Raw genomic sequence first — 13,311 nt, forward strand, 5'->3', positions numbered from 1 at the left:
TTGGTTTAGAAAATTTCACTTTACACCATACTATGAAACCGTTAGAAACAATTTATAGAACATGTGTTACAAGTGAATTTGTCCGTCTAATACTAATTCCGGGCCAACCCTGAGTTTTTCTATTATTGTTGAAACCAGATTTAATAAACAATTCAACAATTTAAGTCAACATGCGTTACAGTTTTTTGTATTTTTTTTTTTTTTTTTTTTTATAGAATTAGGATGTAATATACTTTTACATGAGTTTGGCATCTATCAGCACCGAAGGTCCACCCGATTCCAACTGACTATGATTTTCAACAACAAAACATACATACTGAACATAGATAGAACAAAATAAAGGGGTTAACAATAGAGTCTAGAGAAATCATTTCAAATTATCAAACACTTAATGAGTGACTGGTGACATTTGGCGACATGTACACAAAGGGGTTAATTTAGATAAAAAGGTTAAGTGTCAAAGAAGTCAATTAAAAGATTAATTGTCATCTTTGAGTGACTCTCCCTCAGGCGGGATTAAGGCCCTGAGGAATTTATAAAATTTTCACATTTGCCCAAATATTGGAAAATTTTTGTTAACAATTAATCCGAAAAGATAATTGCATAATAATTTATGTCCGGAATAGTGAAATTTCACACCATGACACATGTACATTGTATTTTTCGAATAAGATTATGTGTTCATGACTTAAAAACTGAAAGAGGAAGACATAATGATGCCCTAGAAATGTAGAAAATGGGATTCTTTGTAATACAGGTAATTTAGAAGATGAATTTCATTTAATATTTAAATGCCCAAAAGAAGAAAATTTGATAAAAAAAAATCATCGAAGACAATTCCTCTTGTCACCCTAGTATTTATAAATAAATGTAAATTATAACCCAACTGCATGTGAAAACCAGCTCTACAACACAAGAGAACTATGTAATCTGGGAAAATATATATTTTTTGCAAACAAATTAAGAAATGTATTGTCTGATTTACAAATGTCGTGATTACTGTTAATTATATTACCAAATATGTTGTTCTCACGTGCATAAATTGTATATTTGTACATGTTTCTGTGTATGGTACATATATTTACGTACGAGACGTAAGTCACTCGATCAGTGACGTAGCTACCATGTTTGCTTACAAGTATGCCAAAGCATCCAAATTTATTTTTAAAAAATGAATGAATTAATCAATTCATTCATTTTAAAAAAAAATACAAAATTCATTGATAAAAGAATGTATTTCAGTAAATTGTTTTCTTATATTCAGAGATGATTTGTTAAATGTACTATCTTCATAAAACCATTAACACTCTTAAATATTGTCATTATTTGTGGAGATTTCGAGGGATTCTCACAGCTGGACCCGCTTTTGAGGGAAGGGGGGGGGCTGATTTGGCCCCAGACCCGATGCAGCCAGAAAAGCATCCATATTATTTTTGCCTAGCTACGCCACTGCTTTTGGTTCAATAAAATCTGAATTTTTGTCCGTTGAGGTCTTATGCTTTTGATTCGTTCACTGTAATTTCACTAATTTTTTTCAGCAAATTGATAAAGCGAACAAAGAACTATACCATTATATGATATTTATTTAGGTATCGCATGATAAATCGTGACGACGATGTAAATATATACGTTTGATCATCATCCATATCGCGTTTAAAGATGGAGTTTAGAAAGAACCTTATCCAATTTTACACTGCCAGAAAAAGAATTAAGAGCAGTGTAATTTACCTTAAGTAATTTCTCTCTCTCACTCTTTCTCTCTCATAAGACACAGCTAGTGAATTGCCGCAGCTATATATTATTATAGGACACTGTGCAATGTAACTTTAAGAATTTTTAAGCAGGATAATTTCGTCGACATATTGTACATGTAAACTTGTGTTGTTTCCGTAATTTTAACGTTTATTATGCCTAATGATGTTATACCTCCTCGATTTAAAACAAATTTTGAGGAAATACCAGCTAAAACTATGTTTGGTAATTTTTGTGTTTTTCTTCGAATAACACAATGATCTTCACCCCTGGTATTTTTTCCCTTAGAGCATTATTGTATAATGGTACTATGATTTTAAATGACCTTTAAGCTTAGAGGCTATTACAATTTATTGGTGTGTACTCAGAGTTTCTCGAAATAAAGTCCTTTTTCTAAACTTTCATAATATTGAAGAATCAATTTCATTGAATAACCTGAAATTTACGAACTTGCTGCTCTACTTCCATTCATGCTTTCTTTTACTTGCAGGGAGTTTAAGGGAATATAACAAAAGAGACGTATATACATGTACCTGCTAAAATAAACTTTCTACTTTGACTAAAGACCACGCCCAATCCGGAACTCACGTCAGTGGCGGATTTCATTTTGCTTTATATAATTTGTGACGTCAAGGAGAGGGTTTCCGTTTCATGGTTCATCTCCTGTTGAGTGTATATTTTTTGACACATCGCTAGTGATCTCGTCAATACCAGGTAATTTAAAGATTTACTATTTAAATTATCTTAGTATATTTTTTTCCCCAATACGTCTATTTTTTAAAATATATGTGTAAATCTGGACACAAATCATCATTTATCCAGCACGACAAAAGGAAGGTCCATGTTTTGGCACTTGCCATAGCAGTTGCTATTTTTTTTTAAAAAGGTTTTGAGTTCAGTATTAGATTTAGTTAATTTTCAGTATTTACATCTTTGTCATTGGATAAAGCCATAAATAAAGAGGTTAACTGAATGATAATAACTTTGTGTATTGCTGACTGTATACTGATTCAGTTCAGAAACACAGTTGTTACAGGCTTATTTGCACTCAATCTTGCCAGGGTTGTCCCTAAGAATTGAAAAAGCAGGGGACATTTAAAAAGTAGAAGGGGATATCGGGTTCCTTCCCCTAACACAGGGTAAAGGGGGAATACAAGAATAATGGTGGGTTAACATTATTATACATTGTAAGTGGGGAAATTCCCCTGGTCAGATTAGGGACAACACTGTCTTGCCATGATAGAAGATGTAAACATAAACTTTCTTAAGTTGGTATTCAAACACAGATGTCTGTTGAAATATAAAAAAAAAAGAATATATGATAAATATCTATTTAAATATAGAATTTCAGTTTTTTGGGGTTTTTTTTGAATCTCAATCAGTATGACTCATAAAACGATGTACAATGCACCCACAATAAAAATCCTGGAGCCTCAAGGACACAGTTAATTTCCTTGTGAAATCCTTGTGTATTTATGTAATGTGTACCCTATGTAAGATAACAGAAGTGGGACAAGGAAACATATTTAAAGTTAGAAGTCCAATACATATTAATATCATTTCGCTTCAGGAAGAAAATATATGCATGTTTAGGGTTGGATACCGTTAAGGATGAAACGGTACGATACCATACCGGTATTTTTGAAACGATACGGTATTTTTAACGATACGGTACCATGCATTGATGAATGAGAATGAGGGTTCATTTGATAACAAATGTGCTTTCACCATTCACTAACCTTTCAATGATATAAAATGAGCTTATAAACTTTGTTCCATGCTTTTAAGAGATAACAATAGATATTCCTAATACATGTGTACATGTATTCAAATTACAAACATTTCATTTCAACCTTTTAATTATGATCAACAAAACAAATCAATCGAATCCGAAACAAATTAATTTGCACAAATCGGCTGACTGCTTCACTCTGGTTGCCAGGTCCCCTTTTGTTTGGTCGCACTAAATGACGAAACATTAGATAATGCATAGATAACATTTTTTGCGACATTTTGCCTTTTTAATTTACATTTATTATCAGTTTTTATTTGTAAAATTAAAATAAGATTCATGTGAATGTATTTTTAAGTTTTTAGAAAAAAATATACGTATTGATTTACCTCGAATATCGGCAATCGAAAGTAAGTATCCTTCTAAGAATCCATGTCGTTACATTTAATTAGCCTACCCTTTCAATGAGCGGAGAATTCGATTTTAGCAAATTTGGAATCGTTTTTTTAAAAATCAAATTGAATGTATTAAAATGGTTTTTAGATTAAGAAGTACCGTTATTAGTACAGGTATTAAAAGAAACGGTATTTTACCGGTATTTTTGAAGTAACTATTCGATACGGTATTGGTACCGAGTACCGGTATCCAACCCTATGCATGTTACATCAAATCTTATGAAAATGTCTCTGTTAATGTAATTTCATGTTGTACATACTGAAGTTTTTTAATTATTAGCTCTTTAAACTATATATCTTCATAAAACTATCCTATTTATTAGGAGTTAATCATATTTGGATATTTTTACTAATATTTAAGTTCTATAGCATTTTCTAGGAATAGATTATATAATTCCGACTGCTTTATGTATGAGTGCCGTGAACTTGAATAAGGAAAAATACAGTTGTACTAATATTTCAGCTTTGACATTTTACTGATTTGTTTTGGTGTAAAAAAGTTATTGATTTTTATATATATACATATGTATGTATTAATAGGAAGTTGTATAAATGAATACATTTACAGTCAAACCTCATTATCTCTAACTGGATGAGACTAAGAAAAAAATGGTACAATACTTAAAGAATAAGTGGTTGCATGGACTTCCAGATCACTTGAACATATCCAAGGTGTTCGGGATATCAGTATTTGAGATAATGAAATTCAACTGTAGTTTATGATTTTGCAATTATAAAAACAGAAATTATAAACTGAAATGACCAGGTTTTTTTGTTTAGAAAATTATCATGGGGTTAAGTAGTTATAAAAATGAGCTTTCACCATTATGTGCATATTCATTTTGTTAACAATGTGCTACATATAACTAATAACATATCGTGGTAGTCAGACGGGTTCAATCGCCGGTGGTCGGATAGCTCAGTTAGTAGAGCATCTGATTGGAGGTTCAGGGGACCCAGGTTTGATTCCAGATCTGGTCTGTCAAATTTATCTCATTTCCTGGAACAACTTCTAGGCAATAAAACATTGTCAGGTTCTTTTATGATGTTTGTGTTGTCTTAAAACTCTTGTTGGTTTCATTTTTAAATATTTACATTTCCATTAAATTTCCCCTATGATTCTTTACAAAATAGAATACAGTTCATTTTCTCATGAACTACCATGAATGGGCATGAATATCTCCATTGTTACGTCATTATACCTTACTTGACGTCAAAACTATAGTGCAAACTGTTTTGCTTTAAAAATGACAGTTGAATGGCATTATTTGTGGCAAATCATCAGAAAAATAATGTAAATATAAGAAATGAATTTCATTTTTGAAAATTCATGAGGTACATGAACTACCACGCTTCACGCCGGCATATTTATCATGAAGCGCTAACGCGCTTCATGAAATATGCCGGCGTGAAGCGTCGTAGTTCATGTCCTCATGAATCTTCAAAAATGAAATTCATTTCTTAAATGTCATTTATGTTTTATCGTATAATATGTGGGATATTTACCGATCTGAATAATATATGATAAGAATCAGTAGATGTACAGTATAAATAAATGGAATCATAAAGATCTACACATTGTCGTCATATATGTGTTCTATCACTTCCTTGTGTGTTCAGTGTTTGTCAACCAGATGTCCTGATTCACGTACTAGAGAACCAGTACATTGTATGCTACTTACATTTGATGGTACACTGTATATTGTACAGGTACAAGAAATATCAGAAGGCCTCCAGACCAAACACTAATTAGCAGGTACCAAATGTTCAGGTGTACCTGATGTATCGGAGTTAATGAAACCTCTGATCTATGGCAGAGTTTCGTCCAGGGCTAAGGGCTTAGCTTTGATATCTTGCAGTTCTGTCATATGATACAAATTACAGTATAGTCCCATAGGCCTTTGCTCTCTGGCATTTTTAAATATTTTATTTTAATTTTCAGTGTATCTGTGGAAAATAATACGTTCTATTTCCACTATGGAAGAGTTATACTTCTTAGTGAGCTCTTTTGTGAAAAAGTCGGTAAATGTACAAATCTCGCGGGATTTCAGGGACAAACGTAACGTAAACATGTAAACAGTATGTTGAATGTCGATGAACAAATCCTAAGAAAATGCAAATGAAATATTTTATTGTTGTGGACTTTATATACATCAAGAGTAGGAATGACAACGATATCAATTTATATCTATATTGTTGATTGTATGTATCTATTTATCGTATGCTACATCTAAATACAATATACATGCCTCGGAAATGTCGTATTTTTAATTAATGGATAATAAATTTAGGGTTCTCGCTCTCTTACATATGTCCTTTAGTTCTTCCATTCTTTAATTGGAATGACAAATGCATTTAACATTAAAAATTGGATTGAGATTGGCATGTTTTGTATTATCCGCAACGCCATGCTGTCCCTGTCAGACGACCAAACGCCCCTCTAATTTTGAAGAGTTCACTAATGGAAATATAACGTATTGAGTGGTTGATCTTCTATTACTGTGAATTTTTAAGTAAATAATTTATAGGTCTACCTGATGTAGAAACTGCAATTCGATCTTTCTGATGTGCTTGCTTCCATCACCTATCTAGTTTGGACTATTTTGTGTAGGAGTCATAAATCTTTCTTTATCAGAGTCCATAACTACACAATCTCAGAATTCTCTTTACTGCTGCAGCAATTTTTTGGTGCTGCAGCAACACAGAAAGGTGTAGCTATGTTCTAATGCTCGGGCAAGAAACAGAAAGTCTTTGTATATTTTTTTAATTTATTTATTTAATTTTATTTAGCTTCTCATATTTTCTTTGACTCAGTAACTCAGGGGTTTATTTTTTTGTATGGTGCTGCATCAACATAGACAAGAAGGTTTTACCAGTCTTTGGAGATGATGTAACTGTCACAGCCACAGCAACACAGACAATTATAAATAGCTGCAGCAAAACAATTAGATTGGATAATTCCTTGTTGCTACAGTAACACTGACAGGTTTAATTTTTCTGTGATTATGTGGTTTAATTTTTCTGTGATTATGTGGTTTAATTTTTCTGTGGCTATGTGGTGACTCTGTGGCAACACTATGTGGAATGTTTTACTTATTTTCTTCCATATATTGCAACAGTATATAGAAGAACCTTGTAATGGCTTACTTTCAGGAGCTTATTTCTTTAGAAGCAGCAGTGTATGAGAAGCAATAGAAGTGTCTGTGAATAACTGAACATATACAGAGAAAATATTATAATGGTACTTGAAACTATTGATCTTCGTCATTGTAGATACTGTCACTCTGTGATTCAGAGTTTTTCTTTATGACAGGATTAAGTATATATATATCAAGTTGAACCACAAATTAGTGTCTGTAGAAAGATGGTGTATTGTTGAGGACCTTGTCAGAGATGTAATTACAATTATCTCTTTTTGATCAGAACAGCAACAAGCTGTATCAGGTTGAGGTATTTTAGGAGTCGTAAATAAAGGTTTCATAATGCTGTCATTCAATTAGAGAGTTGGAGTATTGATGCTAATATGTGTAAATCATTTGTAAGCATATTTCTTTTGTTACTGAATATGAAACTATCTATTTGCAACGTTTCTACTGAGAAAAACAAGAACCACAGTCATGTACCTCGGATTCCTCTATACGTATTACATGTACTGTAAAATAACTTATTTTCAAGTGGTAAATTTTTTTGTGGTTGGAGGAAAAAGTTATGATCATTTCTGGTTGATAGACAACAATACTGTAGCTTTAAATTTCTAAATTTTGTGGTGGGCATGAATTGGCGAATCTCTTTATACATGTACCACAGAATCAACTAAAAAACCTCAACATTTTTTGATTTTGATAGTTTCTAATGCTGATGTTAATAGGTTTACAAATTGTTATAAACAATCTTTAAATGTTTATATAAAAACAATTTTGGTTTTTCCTGTGCACTTGATTTCTACAAGACTCTGATTAAGCACAATTAAAATTATGTTTCGCATTTTAGACCTGATGTCATGTTTCATGAAGGAAAAAGTGTGAATATAGTAGAAATGAAAATGTCTATCTTCAACTGCATCTAGAAAACATGTCAGATTTAAAAGCACATCAGGGTATGAATCTAGAAAACATGTCAGATTTAAAAGCACATCAGGGTATGAATTGTAGATTAGTGAGCTATAAAATTCATCACCCACCAAGTAAAGTCTTAGCAGCACTAAACACAGCATCCTAATATTAAATGAACTTTATCTAATGAGCAAATAGCATGCAAGTGGTCAATGATTGATTGAAATTAACACATCCAAGCAAATCTTTTGTACTGTAAAAACGGGGTGTTATGGAAAATGATGTAAAGAATTGGTACGAAATTCTCATGGGATGATTATTTTCAAGTTGCCCGGAGAAAAAAAGAGAATTGAAAAAAGAATTCTGTTGACTGAATGACTGATTGATTCTCTGCTGATTTACTGGACAGATATTGAAAATAAGTCTGAACAGTTAGTATTCCTAGAGGCAAATAGAGGTGGAACAAATTGTTCCCCTATGCAGTGTGGTTGGAAATGTTTCAGGAAACCTGATCGGAAAAGTATAAATGGGTTAAAAAAAATTTCATTGTGGTTTACGCTATAAAAGTAGGTTTGACTAAAAATTTCTAATCCATCCTGTGGTGTTAGCTGTCAGTGGAAATCACCGTCTGACAGACACCTGTGTTGTGGTAGTCACTGTCTGACAGACACCTGTGTTGTGGTAGTCACTGTCTGACAGATACCTGTGTTGTGGTAGTCACTGTCTGACAGACACCTGTGTTGTGGTAGTCACTGTCTGACAGATACCTGTGTTGTGGTAGTCACTGTTTTACAGATACCTGTGTTGTGGTAGTCAATGTCTGACAGACACCTGTGTTGTGATAATCACTGTCTGACAGACACCTGTGTTGTGGTAGTCACTGTCTGACAGATACCTGTGTTGTGGTAGTCACCATCTGACAGACACCTGTGTTGTGGTGGTCACCACCTGACAGACACCTGTGTAGTGGTGGTCACCATCTGATAAGCACCTTTGTTGTGGTAGTCACTGTCTGACAGACACCTGTGTTGTGGTAGTCACCACCTGACAGATACCTGTGTTGTGGTAGTCACTGTCTGACAGACACCTGTGTTGTGGTAGTCACTGTCTGACAGACACCTGTGTTGTGGTAGTCACTGTCTGACAGACACCTGTGTTGTGGTAGTCACTGTCTGACAGACACCTGTGTTGTGGTAGTTACTGTCTGACAGATATCGTTGTTGTGGTAGTCACTGTTTGACAGACACCTGTGTTGTGGTAGTCACTGTCTGACAGACACCTGTGTTGTGGTAGTCAATGTCTGACAGACACCTGTGTTGTGATAGTCACTGTCTGACAGACACCTGTGTTGTGGTAGTCACTGTCTGACAGATACCTGTGTTGTGGTAGTCACTGTCTGACAGACACCTGTGTTGTGGTAGTCACTGTCTGACAGACACCTGTGTTGTGGTAGTCACTGTCTGACAGACACCTGTGTTGTGGTAGTCACCATCTGACAGACACCTGTATTGTGTTGGTCACTGTCTGATAGACAGTGTTGTTGTAGTCTCCATCTGACTGACTGAGACAACTGTGTTGTCCACTGTCACAGAGGTCAAGTTCATATGAGGGTAGGAAGGGAAAAAGGACGAGGTTAAACAAGTCATATGTGGTGGTTTCTAGTTATCTTTTTAGCAGGGCACATTGCTTGTAGAGCAATAGTTGGCTTTTGTCAGTGTTCAACCAGATATGCTGACTCATCACTGCCAAATTAAGTAAAAAATATAGTACCTCTGCTCACTTGTTGCTGAGGCAAAATGAACATTAAATCAACAGAAGAAAAGTGAATTAATGGTTTCTTAAAAATAAGCATTAATGGTAATGCATGTTCTTCCATCTTCTTCAACCAGCTATTGGCAACTAATAATTGTACAAAAAGATGCAAGAAGTTTTCACAAGGACTTCCCTTGTCTACAACAAGGTTTGTTTATTTCTGGAGATGTCAGTTTAATGTTCAAACCATGGTTTAATGTCCCAAACTATAAATTTGATATTTTGTGTACATTGTTAGATTTTATCTTAATTTCATTGTTATTTTCCGAGTTTTTTATGCTATATTGCAGATGCCTTCTTTATTTTAAACATCTCCAATATTACATATGTACAAGGGTCACTTTACTCATGACTTAGTAAATGAGCCAGGCTCTAAGTACTTTTGAGTACTTTTATTTAATTCTTACTATTACACTCCATGATCAACATATGCTCTGATTAGCGAATGCAACAAAAACATTGTCTTAATTAACCAATCTGTGAATTACTGAAAATATCATTACATTATATATTGTACATGTTGGATGTTAATCTTATGGTTATATGTACTAAAATGTATATGATTGTAAACATTGTCTGTGAGATGTATGTCTCTAGACTTTAATAAACTGAACTGATTAGTAGCACAGAAACAGCTTGTAGCTAATTACACATACTCCGTACATTAAATATGATGCAGAGGTCTTTGTGGAAAGGCTGATTATTGGATGCATGTCCTGAATTTTTATTGTGAAAGGATTATTCTAGAGTCAGCAGAATGGGATAGGGCATGTTTAATCTTTTGAAGGGCTCTGTGTAAGAGGACTGGTGAGATGAAGTGTCTTAGGTTTCTTCCTCATTCCAATTACTTCTCAGTTGTTGTAATATCTGAACATTGATTATCAATTTTATCTGTGTTTTCCTCATCATCAAGTATTCTCAGATATCATGTTGATATTTATAATTTCCAAGAAAAATGAGGTATAGAGAGGAATGCAGGTAACGGCTGTTGAATTGATTCATATGTTCCTTCATGGAAAGAGCTTTGCAAGCTCATCTGAACCAAAGGCTGATTAAAGATTGTCTTCAAGGTCTAGTGTCTGTCGCTGTCTGTCTGTCATCTTTAAACTTTTCAAATTTTTTATGTCTTCTCCAGAAACACTATGTCAGAATGTCAAATTCAACCAGATATGTATCAAAGCATAAATGGATGAAGGGCATTCAAATTTGTTCAAATGGAGGGCCAAACTCCCTAATTAAGAAATAATCAAACTGAAATTAGGGGTGATTGAATTATCCTCTTTAGAACTACTGTGGAACAGAAATGATCATAATAATGTAAGTGTTGACATTTTTACTGAGTGCAGACTCAATTTTTTTTTCAAAGCATGGCAAAGAGGGAGCTAATTATAAGAAAAATCCTTTAAACTCTTCAGAAACTTTACAAACACATCTATACATGTACCAGAATAAATAGAAAAACCCCTTATGAAATGTAGATTAAAATGTACAAAACAAATTGGTCCCTACCCTGTTGGGCTAGGATGGGGCCACAGAATGGGGTCAATACAGTTGAATATACATGCAATTTATAAACTTCCACTAAAACTATGCACTGAAACTGTGAATTTTGACATCAACCACAATATTCTGTACATGAGTTGTCAAAATCATGTCTATCATGATCAAGTTAGAGATGCATATAAGACGCTTTATTTATCAACATTATGTTAAAGAGGAGAAAGGTGACTCAGGTGAACATTAAAGTGCATGGGTCTCTGGCCAGTGGAATTAAGAATGGCATATTTAAGAAATCTGTATGGGATAGAAAGAGGATGTATATACATGTAGGTATATGTATGTACATGTAGGCAGTCACTAGGTATACAAGCATGTCTCCAGTCCTAGACTTTTTATAAACAATACATGAATCATAGCAATAAATGTTAGAGCAAGGGTTGTAATAAACTGTGGGCAATAATTTTCCCTAAACATGAATAATCAAGTACTTTCAAGAGTTTTGACATTTAAAAAGTATTTTGTAATACATTCACTGTGCAAATTGTTTTTATTCTAAATGTATATATAGGGAAACAACCGTGTCCCTCTGTTAGTTTTGTAACACCATAAAGTTTGCCAAAGGTTTAAATATTTCTACATACACATGCCTCTCAGGGTCATAAATTTTTATCTTAGTTTGTTTCTTTTTGAGATTGATTGTATACTATCAATTAACTAGAGGGATCCCTGTAGTGTACATATATATTCTCCTTTATCTCTTAATGTGGAACATCTTTCTGTGTGATAGTTTATGAATAGGAACATGTAATGCACTCCAGGTATGCTACATAAACTGCTGCGTCAGTTCTTGTTACTGTGTACATTATATATGTAATGCATTCACAAATTTCTCCTACAGCTCACATCAAAAGAGTAACAGTTTGGGCACTTGGTGAATATTAATTCATATGGATGGTTTCACCACTTGTTTACTAGGGAGTGTATGTGCTGAGGCCTCACTCTAGGAAATATTGCTGAAGCATTATAAAGATTGAAATTATCTCCAGTTTTCACTGTTGGCGAGCATGAAAAATTCATGGATTTTCCTTTTGAGAGATGATTGTGTCTGTGGAAAGCTCCATTAATATAACGGTATTGTTTGAGCCAATATTGAGGAGTTTGGTAAACAGTAAATTTGATAAGATATTAGGATTTCTTAGGAAGATGAACCTGTTATCAAGTCAGTGATAAGTCTTGATGAGTTTGTAATGGGACTTTTATCTCATTTCCTTCTGCTTGTCCAGTGGTGGCCAAACAGTGTATCACTTGTATTTTCATTTGGGGGAGGGGGGGGGGTACTAATATGGCACAACACTTTTTTATTTTTTCTTAAATATTTATGACTGTCTTTCTTAATCTTAAAATGCTGTTTGAATCTTTAATATAGTTTTACATGTAAAATGCAGACACAAGATTGTAATTTCTAATGAGACATGTACTATTATTTGGGTGCAATTCCATGTATGTATTTTCCAATAGTGTTGGCCACTAGTACTATCAGCAAATCTGGTACTAGTTAGTATAGTATTTTACATGTTTATCATATATAACAAACAAAATAAGGACAATTCAGTGAAAAAAAAAAAAACCACAGCAGCTGAGCTTCCATGACAATGCATAGGAAAAGCTCATCCTTGGACATTCATGAAAGTGTGCTGAGTTTAGCACTTCAGCCATGAGAAACAGTCTCATATTACAGCAGAATTTAATATATACGTATGTATACAAAGTATAAAGTAGACCGTGGAAGTAGATACGTTCTTGAGTAAGCTGTACTAATTATCTCTCTCTCTCTCTAGTTCGTAATGAAAAATTCTGCTAAAATACAATTTTTTAGCTGTTAAGTGTAATTAATTATTCAATGTTGGCCTTGCAGCTTGCAAAGCTGTTTGTCAATATATCTATCCATGATTTTTGTTTAGCTGTTGCATTTAACTTGTTGTTTTGGACACAAAATGATGTTGATAGT

At 33.7% G+C, this 13,311-nt stretch overlaps 1 protein-coding gene across 4 annotated transcripts in view; it reads left to right on the forward strand.

Moving 5' to 3' along the window:
• The first annotated feature begins 2,447 nt into the window (after positions 1-2,447).
• LOC133203676 (protein kinase C delta type-like) overlaps positions 2,448-13,311 on the forward strand; it is a 50,755-nt gene continuing 39,891 nt past the window's right edge. For 3 of the 4 annotated variants that reach the window (XM_061339443.1, XM_061339445.1, XM_061339446.1), the window contains exon 1: positions 2,448-2,466. The gene's annotated coding sequence lies outside the window, so the exon portion shown is untranslated. Of the gene's footprint in view, positions 2,467-12,290; positions 12,435-13,311 lie in introns of those variants that run through there. The other variant, XM_061339444.1, reaches the window with a different exon arrangement.

The sequence above is a fragment of the Saccostrea echinata genome, unplaced genomic scaffold (assembly GCF_033153115.1).
Source record: "Saccostrea echinata isolate AGI-Se365-2 ecotype Australia unplaced genomic scaffold, CSIRO_AGI_Sech_v1 ptg000051l, whole genome shotgun sequence".
NCBI classification, from domain to species: Eukaryota; Metazoa; Mollusca; class Bivalvia; order Ostreida; family Ostreidae; genus Saccostrea; species Saccostrea echinata.